General features: G+C 33.4%; 1 long non-coding RNA gene across 1 annotated transcript in view; it reads right to left on the bottom strand.

Annotated features, from left to right (window-relative positions):
- LOC141559795 (uncharacterized) overlaps positions 1-18,932 on the bottom strand; it is a 378,619-nt gene extending 359,687 nt beyond the window's left edge. Inside the window, exons 1-2 of the long non-coding RNA XR_012487553.1 lie at positions 18,889-18,932; positions 800-852 (exon numbers count right to left, since the gene is read on the bottom strand). This is a non-coding gene — a long non-coding RNA (uncharacterized LOC141559795). The remainder of the gene's footprint in view (positions 1-799; positions 853-18,888) is intronic.
- Positions 18,933-19,666: the final 734 nt, after the last annotated feature.

Below are 19,666 nucleotides of genomic sequence, written 5' to 3'. Positions count from 1 at the left end.
ATTCAGAGGATTTTAAAAGCTAGAAAAATTTATCAATGAAGGTATGAATTGGTCTAGCCATTTTGAAAAGCAGTTAGGAACTATGCCACTAAATTCAAAAGACTGTGCATAATCTTTGACATAGAAATTATACTATGAGACGAATATGTCAAAGAGATTGAATAAAGAGCGAAAGGATTTATACATAAGAAAATATGTACAGCCAATTTTCTGTAGTAGTAATGAACTGGAAACTAAGGAGGTGCCTTTAATTGGAGAATGAATGATTGAACAAAAAACACAATGAAATAATGAAACACAATAATAAATGACCAAAGTGATAGTTTCAGAAAAATAAGAGTTTTATTTGAATTGGTATATATTGAAATTAGCTGAACAAGGAGAATGTTTTTTAATAAAAGCAATATGTTTTAAGACAAACTATTTTGACTTAATTTTGACTTAATTCTGATAAATGCTGTGATCAGCTAAGCTGTCAGAGAACAAATTGTTAGCCATCTTATATAATTCCTAACAGTGATGTGATAATCACAAGAAGCAGAATTGTATATAATTTGACATTGTCAATATAGGAATACATTTCTATGTTTATATCTATATCAATATCTATCTAATTATAAACATATATCTATATATATATATATAGATATAGATATATGTGCCTATATATCTATACCTATATATCTATATCTATATCTATATCTATATCTATATATATATATATATATATATATATATATACACACACATATGTATGTGAACTATGAGATATGTATGTGTATATTTATAATTTGCCTACCTTTCTTTAATACAGATTTGGTTTGTTGATTTGTTTTTCATTTTCTTTCTTCCCTTCCCATCGGATAGAACATAGAAATAATAAAAATATAAATAGATTTAATAAGTGTTATAATGATAAACAGAAGTCTTATAATTTGGAATAAGGGGAATTGGACAAGCCATTGGATTTGAATAAAGATTATTATGTTCATAAAAGTTTAGAATTTGAATGATGAAAAGGATTAAAAGATATCAAAAATTGTATGCTAGAGAGAAAAGGTAATCTAGTTATGTAGCAAGAACAAGAAAAGAATAATAAGCAGAAAGTCATACTTCTCTAGTCATGCTATCAGGAGAAATTGAGAAAGGTCTCTGGCACTTTGGCTAAGCACATTGAGGGTGACTTATGGGTGGACAAGGACAGGATTCTTTCTATTTTAACTTTATGTATAATTTATTTTAAAATATAATTTTTAGAAACATTATGTTTTTATTCAGAAATAAACATATTTTGTGCATTTTAATAATCTCCATATTTTGGCAATTAAATCATTTCACAAGCTCACATTTGGGAGCAAATTAAATAACCCAAAATTCAAAATTATATTCACTATGTTTTTTTTTTTTTGTTGTTGTTGTTGTTGGTTTTTTTTTTTTTTTTTTTTTTTTTTTGCATAGTTATTTTATGTTTTGTTCTGACCCAGGATATCTTAGAATCAGCCAGAGTCAGGATAAGCAAAAGTCTGTATTCCTGGTCTGTTGGGGTCACTGTCAGGGGATTAGATCTAAATCTAACAATATCCACACCTCCTTCCTCTCTCTCTCCACCTCCAAGAGAATGAATCTCCTCCTCCTACTCCACCCACTGATCTAACTTCCCCTTCTTTGTCCACACCCACCTATCAATCCAGCACAGAATAGTTAAGTAGGGTCATCCTCCAAATATGTTAATAGAGAATTGTCCAGTTGGTGATTAGCCTCAAGTGCTAGATTACCTTGCATCTAAGTTAAATACATCTGCTCAGTTCTATCCCTTTACCTCTTTTTAATTAAAATTTTTTATTTTTAAAATACATACATGGATAATTTTCAACATTCAACCTTACAAAATCTTGTGATCTAAATTTTCCCTCTCTTCCCCCACTCCCTCAGCTAGATGGCAATCTAATGTTTCTTAAACACGTGCAATCCTTCTATACATATTTCTAAAAATATCATGCTGTGCAAAAAAGTCAGATTTAAAAAAAATAGAAATAGAACAAAATTTAAGCAAACAACAACAAAAAGAGTGAAATTAATATGTATGCAGATGGTTCTCTTCATTATAAAACTATTGGACCTGTCCTGAATCATGTTGCTTTTGAAGAGAGTCACATCCATAACAATTTATCATTGTATAATCTTGTTGCTGTGAGACCTGGTTCTACTCATTTTACTTAGCATAAGTTCATGTAAGTCTCTCAAGGCCTCTCTAAAATCACCCTGCTGATCCTTTCTTATAGAACAATAATAATATTCTATAACATTCATGTTCCATAATTTATTCAGCCATTCTTAAACTAATGAAAATTTATTCAATTTCCAGTTTCTTGCCATGGCAAAAAGGGTTGCTACATACATCTTTGCATATGTGAGTCCCATTACCTCCTTTAAGATCTCTGGGATACAAGCTCAATAGAAACACTGCTGGATTAAAAAATCATTCAGCGGTCATCGGTGAATTCTTTCAATGGCTTTTACCTCCTGCTTTTAGGAAATAAGGGTAGTTTTCCTTGATTATTTCTTAAAAGAATGTCTAGGCCCTTTTTTATCATGGTTTTCAAGAAGTCCTGTAATTGTTAAGATTGTCTCTCCTAGATCTATTTTCCAGGTAAATTGTTTTTTTCAAAGATATATTTTACATTTTCTTCTATTTTTTTCCACTTTTTTGGTTTTGTTTGACTAATTCTTGGAGTTCACTTCCATTTTATAAATTCTAATTTTTACCAAATAATTTTCTTCATTTAGCTTTTTTATCTATTTTTTTATTTGGTCAATTGAACTTTTTTTTTTATTATATATATATATATATATATATATATATATATATATATATATATATATATATATATATATATATATTTTATAATATTATCCCTTGTATTCATTTTTCCAAATTACCCCCCCTCCCTCTATTCCCTCCCCCCGACGACAGGCAATACCATACATTTTACATGTGTTACAATATAGTACAATGTGTTACAATATAGTTACATGTGTGCGAATATCATTTTCTTGTTGCACAATAAACATTAGAATCCGAAGGTACATGCAACCTGGGCAGACAGATATTAGTGCTAACAATTTTCATTCCCCTCCCAGTGTTTCTTCTCTGGGTGTAGCTACCTCTGTCCATCATTGATCAACTGGAAGTGAGTTGGATCTTCTTTATGTTGAAGATTTCCACTTCCATCAGAATACATCCTCATACAGTATTGTTGTTGAAGTGTACAGTGATCTTCTGGTTCTGCTCATTTCACTCAGCATCAGTTGATTTAAGTCTCTCCAGGCCTCTCTATATTCCTCCTGCTGGTCATTTCTTACAGAGCAATAATATTCCATAACCTTCATATACCACAATTTACCCAACCATTCTCCAACTGATGGACATCCATTCATCTTCCAGTTTCTAGCTACAACAAAAAGAGCTGCCACAAACATTTTGGCACATATATGTCTCTTTCCGCTCTTTAGTATTTCTTTGGGATATAATCCCAGTAGTAGCGCTGCTGGGTCAAAGGGTATGCACAGTTTGATAACTTTTTGGGCATAATTCCAGATTGCTCTCCAGAATGGCTGGATTCTTTCACAACTCCACCAGCAATGTATTAGTGTCCCAATTTCCCCACATCCCCTCCAACATTTGTCATTATTTGTTCCTGTCATCTTAGCCAATCTGACAGGTGTGTAGTGGTATCTCAGAGTGGTCTTAATTTGCATTTCTCTGATCAGTAGTGATTTGGAACACTCTTTCATGTGAGTGGATATAGTTTCAATTTCTTCCTCTGAGAATTGTCTGTTCATATCCTTTGACCATTTATCAATTGGAGAATGGTTCGGTTTCTTATAAATTATGGTCAGTTCTCTATATATTTTGGAAATGAGACCTTTGTCAGAACCTTTGTTTTTAAAAATATTTTCCCAATTTGTTACTTCCCTTCTAATCTTGTTTGCATTAGTATTATTTGTACAGAAACTTTTTAGTTTGATGTAATCAAAATCTTCTATTTTGTGATCAATAATGATCTCTAGTTCTCCTCTGGTCATAAATTCCTTCCTCCTCCACAAGTCTGAGAGATAGATTATCCTCTGTTCCTCTAATCTATTTATTATCTCCCTCTTTATACCTAAATCATGGACCCATTTTGATGGTCAATTGAACTTTTAAATGAGATATTTTGTTCATTGGACTTTTTTTTCCATTTTACAAATTCTAATTTTCAAGGAGCTGCTTTCCTTTTCCCCTTCATCAAATGTATTTTATAAGGAGTTATATGATTGTGAGTGGATCCAAGATGGTAGAGAGGACACACTCATCTATCTAAGGCGCTTTCTCACTTTTTTTTTTTATGAAACGGCCTCAGAATTAGTGCTTTACTGTCAAAATCCATGAATATTGATAGTACAACACATTACCAACAGAAGATAATCTCAAAATTCAGAAGAAAATGTCTGTTTCTGCTCCTAGGCGGGTATGGTTAGGCCAGATTCACCATCAGGTAAGTTGGCAGTGAGAGTGTGGAAGGCAGCTCATGTTGAGCAGGGGGTGGGGGTGGTCTCAGCTGGCAGAAAATTTGTGGGGAGAACTTCATTACAGTGTGAGATACTTTACTCTTGCATCAAGCCAGTAGATAGGCAGAGAAACTATAGACATAAGGGTAAAGACAATAACCCCCAAACACTATAGTTTTTCTGAATCTGACCACACCCTCTAGCATCAGGAGAGACTCAGCACAATCTCAGCAAGCAACTGCTGATCCCAGGGCATATGCTATTCACAGCATAGATGTTAATCCTAGTATAAACCCTGATCCCAGTATAGGGATTGCTGTGCCACTATTGCTTCATTACTACCTGTTGTCTGAAGAGAAAGCTTATTCACACCACACTGCCTCAAAAGCAGACTGAAGTTTTTGTTTGTGTTTTTGTCAGAATGAGTAAAAAGGCAAAGCAGGACCTAACTATAGATAGCTTATATACTGAAAGAGAACAGACTTCAAACCCTGAGGAGACTAAAAGAAGATTGCCTTCAGATGAAGATCCAGATGGTGATATAAACTGGTTCCCAGTAAAGTCAGATATAATTTGGTCCTCCAGAAAGTCAGGAACTATATGAGCAAAACTACAAAACATTTTCCACACAAATAAAGTCATATCTAAAGAATTGGGAAAATATTAAGTCCTCTTAGATAGGTCAAGCAAATATAATAAAGATGACAATACTCCCTATCTATTCAGTGTTATACCAATCAGACTCTCAAGAAACTATTTTAATGACCTAAAAAAAAAATAACAACAAAATTCATCTGGAAGAATAAAATGTCAAGAATTTCAAGGGAACTAATGAAAAAAAAAATCAAATGAAGGTGGCCTAGCTGTACCAGATCTAAAACTATATTATAAAGCAGCAGTCACCAAAACCATTTGTTACTTGCTAAGAAATACACTAGTTGTTCAGTGGAATAGATAAGGTTTACAGGACAAAGTTCTCAATAACTATAGCAATCTAATATATTACAAACCCAAAAAACCCAATTGTTGGTATAAAAATTCACTATTTGACAAAAAGTACTGGGAAAATTGGAAATTAGTGTAGCAGAACCTAGGTATGGACCCACACTTAACACCATACACCAAGCAGATCAAAATGGATTCATGATTTAGGCATAAAGAATGAGATTATAAATAAATTAAAATAATATAAGATAGATAGCTCATCTCTGAGACTTGTGGAGGAGGAAGGAATTTGTGACCAAAGAACAAGAGATCATTATTGATCACAACATTTAAAAAAAATTTGATTATATCAAGTTTTTGTGCATACAAAACTAATGCAGACAATATTAGAAGAGAAGCAATATATTGGGAAAACATAATCACAGTTAAATGCTTTGATAAAAGCCTCATTTCCAAAATATATAGAGGATTGACTCTATTCTACTAATATGAAAGTGTTCCAAATCATCAATTATTTATTTATTTATTTTATTATTATACCTTTATCGAAATCATTATTGATGAGAGAAATGCAAATTAAGACAACTTTGAGATACCACTACACAACTGTCAGATAGGCTAAAATGACAGGAAAAGGCAATGACGATTGTAGGAGGGGATACAGGAAAACTGGGACACTGACGCATTGTTGATGGAGTTGTGAATGGATCCAAAAATTATGGAGAGCAATTTGGAACTATACTCAAAAAGTTATCAGGCTATTCATACCCTTTGCTGCAGCAGTGTTACTACTTGGCTTATATCCCAAAGGGATATTAAAGAAGGGAAAGGGAACTGTATGTGCAAAAATGTTTGTGGCAGACCCTTTTTTGTAGTGGCTAGACACTGGAAAATGAATGGATATCCATCAATTAAAGAAAGAGTGGCTGAGTAAATTGTGGTATAATAATGTTATGGAATATTATTGCTCCGTAAGAAATGACCAGCAAGATGAATACAGAGAGGCTTGGAGAGACTTATTTGAACTTATGCTAAGTGAAATGAACAGAAGCAGGAGATCATTATACACTTCAAGAACAATACTATATGAGGGCCAATTCTGATGGAAGTGCTATCTTCAGCAATGAGAGGTTCCAGTTCAAATTGATTGATCAGTGATGAAGAGAACCAGCTACATCCAAAGAAAGAACACTGGAAAATGAGTGTGAACTGCTTGCATTTTTGTTTCTCTTCCCAGGTTATTTTTACCTTTCTAATTCCGATTTTTCTTGTGCAACAAGAGAATTGTATTAATATGTACACATATATTGTATTTTAGATATACTTGAACATGTATGAAACTGCCTGCCATTTAGGGGCAGGAGTGGAGAGAAGGAAGGGAAAAGTTGGAGCACAAGTGATTGCCAGGGTCAGTATTGAAAACTTATCCATGCATATGTTCTATCAATAAAAAGCTATAGTAAAAAATAAATATGTATTTTAAAATTAATATATATGTATAAACAGAAAAAGAAAATAGTAATTATCAAAAAAAGGTAATAGAAAACTTATCATTACATTAGTAATTAAAAAGTGGTAATTGCTGGTGGTAAACTTTTTGGCTTTGGAAATTTGTAAAATAAACAAAATTAATTCAAAATGAAAAAAAAAAAAAAAGAAAGAAAAGGCTACCACCTAAAACTAAAATAGAGGGAGTATTTTGCATGATGTTTTTGTCTGCAGATGGTTGGGAATTCAGTGTTTTCTCTAAAGTTGAGGTGCAACAAACTTTGAATTCACTTTCGGCTGTTTGTGCTGATTTTGCTTTAACTATTAACACCACCAAAACACAGGTACTCCTCCAGCACCACCATATGTGGAACCATCAGTTACAGCAAATGGAGAAATTTTGAATGCTGTGAATAAATTCACTTATTTTAGTAGTATATTTTCCAGGGATATCCACATTGATAAAGGGATTGACAAACCCATTGCTAGAGCTAGCTCAGGGTTTGGGAGACTCTGATGAAAAGTGTGGGAGAGGAAAGGTGTTTAGAATGGGAGAGGAAAGGTATTTAGAATGAGTACTATAATGAAGTTCTACAGAACTACTGAGTTAACCTTATTGTTATATGCCTGTGAAACTTGTACAGTATATGATAGCCATACAAGAAATTGAATTGTTTCTATTTTAATTGTCTTAGAAATATTTTGAAGATCTCCTGACAGAATAAGATACCAGACACTGAGATCCTTTCTCAAACTATACTGCCAAACATTTAAGCTCTGCTGCAGAGAACACAACTCCTTTGAACTGCCCATATTGTTTGTTTGCCAAATATATGCTTGCCAAAAAGATTATTTTATGGATAACTCACTCACACAGGACAAGTGTTTACAAGCTGGCCAGAAAAATCAGTACAAGAACACTCTCAAGATTTCTCTGTAGAACTTTAGAATTAATTGTATGACATGGTAGACACTGGCACAGGATTATCCTGCATGGTTTGCCTTCCATCAGAGAAGGCACTATGCTCCATGAACAATGAAGACTTTAAAGAGAACAAAAAAAATAAAGATGCACAAAGTTAGAGAATCCATTTCAATGTTTCTAAGGACTATTTGTGTCTGACCTATGGCAGAGAATTCTGAGTTCATAATAGTCTTATAAGTCAGTTAGACATATTAACTTGATTGCCATAGTGATATCATTTTGGTCCTCTTTGAGAAGGAAATACAACAATCAACCAACCAAGGAGATACATCTTGAAATTGGTAATTTATTAATAAGCAATATATTTAAACATTCTATGGATTTTCCCATTTCCTAAAATTAAAATTCACCTAAAAGTTGAATAATATGATCAAGTATGGATTTCTTAAGTAGAGAGAATTCTGTAAAACATTGACATGATTTTTTGATGAAAATCTTGGTAAACCAGAAGGAGGGCTATGTAAGCTAAATCAAAATGACATAGAAATTTGTCAGCTATTTAGTAAATGTCTACTCGATATTTAAATCTATCACTTGAGGACCCTAGTCTTAAACTGGCAATGCCCCTAACAGCCCCACACACAAACATTAATGTAGAAACCCTTTCTATCCAGATTTATTTGGTCCCATTACTCTGACCACACAGTCTTAACCAATCATTTGTAATCCTGACACTAGTATTCCTTCTCTTTTAAATTGTATCTAATAACCATTTAATAATCCATCTTCCCTGGGTATATGCTGAAATTGGAGCAAGGCGCAGCCATTTAGAGCTCTAACATACTTGGAATACTATTTTACAAAACAGATATATATCGGACTCTCAATGTTCTACCTCACTCATAGCTTGACAAAGTGGGATGAGACAAACACCAGGAGAAAACAATCCATGTCAGAATGTCAGGCACAAAAATCAGATTGTAGAGGAAAAAAGAAAAGGAAAATAGTAGATGGATCCTGAAAAGCTTAATCTCTCAGAAAAAGAACCTATATTATATGTAATGTTTAAATCTCTACACCTTATCTACTCAAAATCAGGACTCCTCAATAAAATTTACCTTGTTTTATCTTGTCACACAGGGGAAATATTAGCAAATGTGCTATTTGGCAGAGTACAAAAAGAGACCTTGGGGAAAATATCAATTGAAAACATTGCCTACTGTGCCTGATTTCAAACATTCTTAGGGAATTTTTTCTTGGAATTAATGAAGAAGTTGTTCCAAGGCCATTGTCAATTGTTCTGACCTGTGCCTTACTATTGGACTTCGAATAACTCTGGAGGAGTAGATGACTCCTGATACTTTTTCACAATCCTGTCTCACTTAAATCTAATTCACTTGCAAGTCAAGACATCCTCCTCCTGATGTCATTGATCCTCTTCAAAAATAAAGGATGATCTACAACAATAGCAGTTCTGTACCAAATACAGACTGGATAATAATAAAAATGATGGTGATATTCATTTTTATTTAGAAGGCTCTACTAATTTCTTCACTATGAATGCCTGGTCAATATTTAGAAAGCATCATAAAAGTATCATTGTTAGAGGAATAGACTAGAGTAATTAACATAATTGAGAGATGACATGATAGTGGACATTCTTTTTAGAGTTAAAAAGACATGTGTTCAGTTTTTATTTCTCGTATGTGATAAGTGTATGGCCAAGTAACCTTTTGGTGATTCAAATTTGCAATTCTACACTGTGAAAGAAAGCTTTCACTTGAACATGATTCTCATAACATTGAAACAAACGGTCTAGATTATATTTGCTTCTCAAAAATGAATAACCAGGCACCTAAATTAAGGAGCACAGGAATTTTTCAAAATAAATATAAATTATATTCATCAATATCATCAAACTATGTTTGGCAATTGCTTTATTAGTGATTTTAAACAAATCATTTAATCTCCATTGGTCAATTTAGTTTGTTTTATTTTTCTTCTATAAAATGAGGGGTTTGAATGAATGCCATCTGAGGTCCCTTTTACCTTAAGATCTCTGATTCTGTGATCATTATGCCAGAATTCTTTTTTTTTTTAATCTGATTACCAAAGAATATAATATGGAGTAAGGAGTAGAATAACAGGCAAAACAAAGCATTATATAGCACTTGTGTAACATACTCTTTGAGCAGTTTTATTTTAATTCAATTAAAATACATTACTTAGGCATTCCTAAACATTTACTATGTGGAAAAAACATATTTATTGAGAAAATTTAAAAAATATTTTAAAATGATATGTACCTTTAGGATCTTATTAAAGAAATGAAGACAAACAACTTTAATACAACTCTAATCTATATTATGAGAAATTCTAGTCAGGAAAGACTTTACCTCATATGATCATAAATAATCCACTATATCTTTTAAAGAAATAAACATTAAGAAAGGAAAAAGACTTGAATATGGAAGCAGTAGGTATACAGCAAAAAATATTGGAGATAGAAGATTTGAATTTAATTCCAGCTCTGTCACTATCTTAAGACAGTGGGGGAATCTCTTAAATTAACAGTTTCAATATTCTCAATTATAAATATTACTTTCATCTCAAAATTCCTATTGCCTTCTATGAGATCATGGCTAAAACATAGTTGAAAATATTTATAAACTAGTTGCCAAAAGGAAGTCTTGACAGATAGCAACTTGTATTTGATTCAGAGGACCTGAATTAAAATTCTGACATTCTTGATAATTACTGTTTTATCTACAGTGTCCTTTCTTTTATATCCCTTTAGGAATTGTAGAAAATTCTGGAAAAACTACAGGTAAAGAGCTTAATCAAAGAGAGATCTCCAGTGATCTAACTTTGATTTAACTATCTTCTAAGTTTGTTTCAATGTACAATTTTTAAACTCAAAAGTCCTCCCTACTACATTGAATCAGAATCACAGTTTTTCAGAGATGAGATTTGTATGATTTTGTTGTCCAATCTATATGGTAAAAGAAACTCTATAACAGGGGTCCTCAAACTACAGCCCACGGGCCATAGGTGGCTCGCTGAGGACAGTTATGCGCCCGCCGGGTTATGGCAAAATCAAACTGGAAGTGACATTAGCCCTAAACTAGTGTTAGCCACACATACTTCCAGCACTGGGCTGAGGCGGCAGAGACAGAGTGTGAGGTGGAGGTGAGGTGAGTTCCCAGGCCTGGTGTATGGTGTGGGGGAGGGAGAGAGATGCAGAAGGTGGAGAACTGAAGGCCTTGTAAAGTAACAGAAGCCATCACAACACACAGGCCCAAGGGATGTACAGTGCCTGCTGCACATGTCACGGCCATTGCAGGGGGAATATATGGGCTGTGTCTGGTGCGTGGGTATAGTAACAGTTAGTACTACAAGTCCCAGCTTGACTCAATCATTGTCATTATGCTGTAATGACAATGTAACAGCTTTCTCTCTAGTGCATTTTGTGGTACTGACTGCTATTGTCGCCCAGAGTGAGGCTCCTGGTACCAAGACGTGGCTCTATATCCATAGTGACCTCATGTCTGGCTATTGTGGTCATCAGTTTTATCATTGTGTATATGTTCTGTAGTTTCATAAAGAGATGGAATATTGCTAACATATGTCATTACCTTATAATCTCTGGGGGTCTGACCTTAGTGCCCCCCCACACTTATCCTGAATATGAGGGGATGCAGAGCTGGTGTACTGCTTCATCGCCCTCCAGATTCTTAAGGTCCCCATACACTTGTGCAGCTTCAAGTCACAGGTTGACCTCCCCCCGAAGCCCCAATGTCCGATTTATCACCAAAGCTCATTTTGCACATACAATATATGGCACAGTTATATGCACAGTCTTGCCTGTGATTATGATAAATTATGAGTGCAGCACATACAATCATGTAATGCTGGATCAAGAGAATTGATCCCAGGATTCTGAGGAAGCCATGCCATATGGGAGGGCCACTGAGCAGTGACTTGTGTGCAGCAAAGGTCTGAAGTGGGAGAGAGAGTGTGGGAAATGCAGGCATCACAGCACAGAGGCAGCTTGGAAGAAGGTGGGGATTGCAGTCTGTATGTCTCTGTGTGGGCAAAGTTATTGCTGGTATATTATTATTGTAGTCCTGTGTATATATATATATATATATATATATATATATATATATATATATATGTAGGTATTTTACTAATATCAATTTGGAATCCCTTGGAAATAACAATGTCAAGAAAAAGAAAAATTGACTTGCAGTGTAGGATATTCAAAGAACAGTGGACTTATGATTACTTTTTCATGCAGTACGAGGAAAGAGCTGTATATCTGATATGCCAGAATATAGTGTCTGTTTTCAAAGAATATAATTACACTATGAAACTTAACATAAATATAAATATGATTGTTTTGTTGGAGAAGTGAGAAAAGATAAAATATTAAAACTGAAAAATACATTGACAACTCAGCAAAATGTTTTTGTGAAGCAGAAGCAGCTAAATAGTTCATAGTGCAAGCAAGTTTTCAAGTTGCCAAGCTAATAGCATGCACTGGCAGACCAGTCGTGGAGGCAGAATTTGTTAAAGAATGCCTTCTTTCTGTTGCCAAAGAGATGTGTCCAGAGAAGGCCAATTTATTTAGTATAGTGAGTCTTTCAGGACCTACAAGTACACGGAGAATTGAAGTGTCAATATAATTGACACTGATAAATCCCTTTTCAGAATATTTTACGTAAACTTTGTTTCTACTCTAAACCATTTTTTTGTCCAAGAAAAATATTTTTCAACTCTGTATATACATGTATATAATATAGGTATACAACTCAGGTATTTGTTTTTAAAAAATCAGAAAAATTTATTTTAAAAAAAAAATCTTTGGTATAGACACAGTTTGGCCATTTATTAAAGATGAAACAAATCTGCATACTAATGAGATGGATTTACTTGTTTATTTTTTATAAATAATTAAATCTTAGGGGAATATTTGATATATTTTTCTGTTGACAATTTTGGGGCCCCCATGGGGAACCCATATGAGGTTGTGAACCAAAATATGAGAAGTTTTGCTACAGATGAAAAAAAAAGTGTCACCAGATTGCCAGAGGAGTTCATAATAAAAAAAGGATTAGGAACCACTGGACTAAATTTATTATCTGTGGCCAAACAGAATAATTCCTGCTTCCAAGCAGTAGATTTCTCAATGTCTAAAGATAGTTATTGTCTCCCTAATGATTAAATGTCTAAAGATAGTTACTGTCTTCATTTCCAGTTTAGAATCACCCTCACAGAAGGAAATCTATGGATTTGTTAAAGAATCATATGACAATACCCAATATACTTAAGAAGATATGCATATTTATTTCCCAGTAGCTAACTAGTCATCAGATAAGGTAAAACAAATTCTCAAAAAAATAATTGCAATATGAATAATTACATGGTACAAAACTTTTAAATACCAATAATAAGAGATAATTAAATCAAAATAATTTTGAGGAGTCACTTCATCTAGTTAATTGGCAAAGATGACAAAAAATGGAATAATTTGTATTGCTTGAATTATGGGAAGAAAATGAAACTATTGCAGTACTGACAAAGCTGTGGATTGATCTTAAGATTCTGGAAAACATTTTCAAATTATGCTAATTAAGAAGGAAAAATATCAATGCACATTTGATCAGAGATTCCATTACTGGGCATAACTGCTTCCTTTGTTGACATCAGTTTTTTTCTGTGAAGACTGATGATGGATTTTCAATTACAGCAAATATTCCATAAGGAAAAATTCTTGATCTATGTTTTTAAATTTTTATACTGTCCATAAATCAATTGAGCAAGCATTTACAAATAACCTATTATATGACATGATTGTTTTACAGTCTAATAATATAAAGAAAAAAAGTGAGAAAGGCTGTGCCCTCAAAAAACTACATGTATATTTACTACATTTATCATATTAAAGGATATCTTAGGATGACTCAACAAATTATTTTTATTCTATTGATAAGAATAATAGTAATTTTTCAACAAGTCAAAACCTTGCAGGTCATAATTGATATGGTTACTCTCATGGAATAGATCATTTAAGAAAAGTATTTTAGTATTAACTAAAGAAGCCACAGAAGATCCTCCTTTTTTGTAATCTTAGGGATCTGATCTATGGGAGCTTCATTATTCATTATTCATGTCCAAGCCTATTCTGAAAGCTAGGGAATCTGAGGCTTTTGTTTCAATTTTACATTTTCCAAATCAATCCATTAAAGAAAATAAAATCTCTCTTTTGTGAGGAAAAAATAATTAAAATGCTTTAAATGGTTTTAAACAACTGCTTTCTGTGCTATATTAGTCTTTTAAATTAAAACACTTATGAAGAAATATTAAGGATACTATTTTCTAATGTCAGTAATAGAGTACATTGAAGTCAGAAGAAGTAATTCTACAAACTCAGCTGACATCAGCATATCAACAATGTTTCATTTCAGAATGTTGCTAATTGTATGAAATGGATTTCAACTTGTACCATTTTTGGATTGCTTTAACTGCAAAATATTTTTTCTGCATATCAATTTGATGCAGGTGATATTGCTAAGTAAAATATTTGATGGTTTGGCTTATATGAAAAGAGGGTGTAAATGTCTCAGGATATTTGAGAGTAAAAAATAAAAATTCTTTACTTTCAAGCCTTTCTAGATTACCCTATGACTTGAAAGGGATAGTTTCCTCATGAGATTAGGTTGTCTTTAAAAAAAAAAGATATGCTTAGCATTAATTTATAAAATGAGGAGATAGTAGAATGAAATATCCTCTTTGTACCACAGTTATATTTAACAATTCCGTTCAGTTTAACATTGATTAGGTACTACATCCAATGTGCCATGATAAGACTAGAGTAATGAAAAGTGCCCACCCCCAAAAATGTCCTTATCCCTTTTTAGTTTGTATTCTCTTGTAATAAATACAAAAATCAAGTAATCAAGTATAAAATTGAAATAAAAATATAACCGAGAAAGGGAGCTAGCACCAAACACTTAGAATAGAAGGATCAGGGAAGAGGAGGTGCAAAATATGGACCTTTAAAAGAAAGACAAGAATAATGAATAGGGAAGATGTAGAGATGGTACATTTCAGTCATGGAGGTTTATGAGAATATTTGCAGGTAGTAACTAGAACATAGAGTTTAGGAGGAGAATAGAATAAAACAAGAATAGAGGTATAGGAAAGAAACAGTGTGTAGAGCCCATAAATGCTAGTCAAAGAAATGGCATTTAGGATGTTAGGCAGCAAAGTGATATAAATTGTGGGGTTTGGATTCAGGAAGATTTTAGTTAAGACCTTGCATCTTTCAGTTACTAGCTTTGTGTTCTTGACAAATCACTTAATATCTTTCAATCCTAGTTTCTTCAAATGCAAAATAGGCATGATAAAAAGCACCTATTTTGCAAGGTAGTTGTGAGAATTAATTAAGCTAAAACATGTTAAACATTCAGTCAAATGCTAGCTATTAATATGATATGCATGGATGTATACACACACACATACACATGCACACACTCACACACACACACACCATAAATGAAAAAGGTAAGAATTTATGCCAGATATTCTAATTTTGTGTACAGAGATTATTTTTCTTTATGCTACACTAATTATAATTTCACATGGTAGCCTAAATTTATGCGTTAATTCTTATTCCAGTCTGAGTAATGGTTTCATTAATTATTCTGATGCTAATTCAGTTCACATGTATTATGTGTTTATATTGATCCATTATTTTTAGTTCTTTTATGTACAACTTACTTTTCCAACTTCTCTTTTATTATTATTATTTCTCTTTATTATTGCTGTCTGATCTGAAATCATAATTACTCCACCATTTTTGAGTTCAATTGAAGCATAATAGATTGTATTCCAGAATCTTATTTAGTTCTATGTCCATGTTCACATACTTCAAATGACATTCAAGTAAAAAATGACTTGTTGGAATCTACTTTTTAAGTCATCCTGTTATTCTCTTTCATTCTGCTATCTTTTTTCCTTTAAAGGGAAACTTCATCTCATTTATCTTCATGATAGCAATTTTTGTATAGTTGTCTCCATTGTATCCTTTTATGTATTTTTTAAAATAAATTTAGTCCTTTTTATATTGTTCAAGATAGTGGTGAGAGTGTTTTTTACCCTATGTTCAATAATACAATTATGTTAAAATTTTTCAATTATTTATTCCATCACCTTTTTCTAATTTATTTTTGATGACTTTTTTTTTTTGCTTTTGACAAATACTTTACTACTCCTTTTTGCTAATTCTCAAGTTAAATTTATTTTATAGCAAATTCTGCATATGGAAGAAATAGAGAGAGACAGAGATAGAGAAACAAAGACATACAAAGGCATGGAGGGGCAGAAAAATATGGAGAAAAGATGTTAATATAGTTCAAGTGAAAATTAAGTATATGTGGTAATCATTTCCCCATTTCTTTCACATATGTATCAGTCAATTGCACCTTAATTGTAACACAATAGCTTCTACTTCTTTCTTCTCATCTCTCATCCCTCATCCCATCTTTCTTCTCTTAAGATGGCTAAAATGCAATCAACCTCATGCTTCTATATATATTTTTTTTATCTAACTTCCCTTAGACCCTATTAGGAGACTAATAAGGTTAAGAAGGGATAATTCTTGTTGTTGTTGTTTTCCTTACCATAGGAATACAATAATGTCATCATCCTGTGACCAATTTCAAATTTGAAATGCAGTCATTCTAGTTTTCCCTTGACTGCTAATGTTTCATTTTAAAGCTTTTAATCATTTTCATTTAAAAAATAGGAGATATTAAAAGGACTTGATCTTCAATAAGATTTCTTTTATGTTTGTCATTTGAAATTGTTCTTTATTTTAGGGGGTAGGTTTTTTTCAGTTTAAAAACTTTGAATAGGGCATCTAGTTGGTGCAGTAGATAGAGCAGAGAGTAGATGGTGAAGCAGATAGGTGCTGGAGAAACTATGCAAGGTAGAGATAAGAGAGTATTTAATAATTTATTAAATGGGAGAGATTTACTGGGACCAAACGAATCCATGGTTTGGTCCCAGAGCTGAATGAGACTGTTGTCTCCAAGAATCTAGCAGTGAATGTTGGATACAAGATTCTTTTATAGGTAATAAGGATGACATAATGGGGGAGGTACCTGGATGGGAAATGACCTAATCAGGGGAGGAATCTAGGTTGACATAATGGAGAGAGGTACTGCAGAGGCTCCTGATATTCTAAGGATGTCTAAAATGGGTAAAGACCTTTATCCCATCAAACATTAAGAGGGAATCATTATAGCCAAAAGTCTAAGATATAAGACCTTTATCCTACCAAACATTGAGAGGGAATGGTTATAACCTGAGGCAGAATAACTGAATAAGACAATTAGGGAAAGTGGGAAAGGACATAAAAGGAAACTGTGGCACAACATTCCACACTCTCTCTCTTCTGACTATTCAAACCACTGAATTACCTTCCTCTAGAAAGTCTTAGCACCATAATTGACCAACCCTATGTGAAGTAAATAGACCAAATAAAAATCAAAATAAAGCTAGAACAATGCAAGGACTTACTGCAAGGACAACTCTCTCCCTGATAACCCTATACACAGCTATACACAAAGGCTCCCTATTACAGTCACATCAGGTTCTCTGCAGTTGGGGAGCATCTTAGCCAGAGAACCAAGTTTGAGATGGATAGTTCACTGTGAGTTAGGTCTGTGGTCATTTCTGCATTTAACTTAGCCTCTGCATAGTGCAGCAGGGCTCAAGACAGTCGTGCTGCCCATTCAAAGGGGAAACCCACTCCAGGGGAGAATGGTGAGTCTTGGAGTAGCTCCACCTGCCTCTACCCAGAGGAATAGACTGGGCTGCAGAAATGATCCAGATTTCTGAGCAGATTATGCAATTAGAGCAAGGCAGGCAAACCCAAAACTTTTAGAGGACCAATACCAAACTGCAAGGTCCTAAAAGAATGCTGAAATACTAATTAAGGAACTGGGGTTACAATAGTGGAGAAACATATCAGAGAGACTGCCAGTCCCAAGGCAAGTGTCCAATTTCTGGTTGTTTCTAAAAAATAATCCCCCAAACTGAGTCAGCTAGGGCAATTCCAACGGAATAAAGGGTTCCAAGGTTTAAGCATAACCAGCAAATCATAGTCCAATAAATTTAAGCAAGGAGTAAAAAATGGAAAGAACTGTTTAAAGGACTTCCAATTAATTCTGAACTAGTAAGATAGGCAGTAGGGCAGAAGTGCCTAAGAAAATACAGTTTCCCAATTTCCTAACCAGTTTCTTCCTCCTCTTTTTTTTTCACAGAAAGGAATTATCAAATAACCATACCATATATAAATCCCAAGAGTGAATCAAAATTCATATATATATATATATATATATATATATATATATATATATATATATATATATATATATATATACATAACAGACTAAAAATCCCTCAAACATAACAGTCATCACAAGTCTTAAACACAGTAATAGTTAATATTATTCAACCACTTTCCCACTCCCCCATATCATTCCAAATTGCATCAGGAACAGGAGGGATGGTTTTCTCAATAATTGCTTCCTGTTGAAGATGGGAGGAGATATTCTAACAAAGAAAAGTTAGAATAGTCTGAGATAGAAAGATTGGTCCACAAGGACTGCAAAAAAAAAAAAAAAAACAACAACAACAACTTGAATATCCAGACACAATATCTAGGAACCGATAGATAACCAGACTATATACTTATTTGCTCAAGTATTTAGGGTATGATTACAGATAACCAGACTGGAAATAGCAAGGTATGACATAATTGAATCGCATTAACAGTTTTTTAGTGACCATTGCTCTGATTATAGAAATCAGTTGCAGGAGGAAAAATTGCAGGGTCATATTAACTACAAGTCCAAGAAATTTTACTTCCAACAAAAGTTTCAGACAAATCCTAAACAGATATTTACCATAACTTTATTTTGCTCCTTTTAGTCAAGAACCAGGAAGCTACAACCTGATAAAAAACGGTTGGAACACAGTTTAGAAGGAGGGGGGAGGAGAGGATTCCACATGGGTGTGCTTCCCCCCACTCCACCTCCAAAGATCCAGGGGGGAGGAAAGTCGAACTAAATGGCAGCCCAGGCTAACTAGATGCTCCATAGCTGAAGTAGCAGATATTAATGTTGGTTGAGTTTAAGAAAAAAATATCCCTACCCCACCCAACTTTTAAAGTAGCAAAAAGCAATGGGGTGCTGGTGCAGGAAGATATTCCATAAAACCCACATGTCCAGGAGAGCTGGATTTAAAGCATAACGAATAGTTTACAAATTACCCAATAGTACTAGAAAGAAACATATCATCTAAGTAGAGAGATACAACATGACCTTCTAAGGTAAGCTACTGGCATTTTGTTTTAATAACCTATATTTTAACTTTAAATTCAATCAATTGCAGCTTTAAATTTCCAATAATATAAAACTGCTTTTCATATCATATTTCAAATAATGAAACAGCATAGTTAATTTCTCTCCCTTTGACCCCACATGGCCATTATTCCCAATGAACTTCTCCTAAGCTCCAACTTGGCCAGATTTGAAGCCTTCAGAAAAGTGCAATCCTTTTTGCACCTTACCCCTTTTAGGCAAGTTAATAGAATTTTAACAAGATCTTGTACTTAAAGATAACCAAATCTAGTCTGCATAGGCAACGGTAAAATTATTTCCCACATATTTAAAACTGCCCAAA

The sequence above is a fragment of the Sminthopsis crassicaudata genome, chromosome 3 (genome assembly GCF_048593235.1).
Source record: "Sminthopsis crassicaudata isolate SCR6 chromosome 3, ASM4859323v1, whole genome shotgun sequence".
In the NCBI taxonomy this organism is placed as follows: Eukaryota; Metazoa; Chordata; class Mammalia; order Dasyuromorphia; family Dasyuridae; genus Sminthopsis; species Sminthopsis crassicaudata.
Note: the sequence above shows the minus strand (reverse complement) of the source record. Positions and strands in the feature narration are given on the sequence as shown.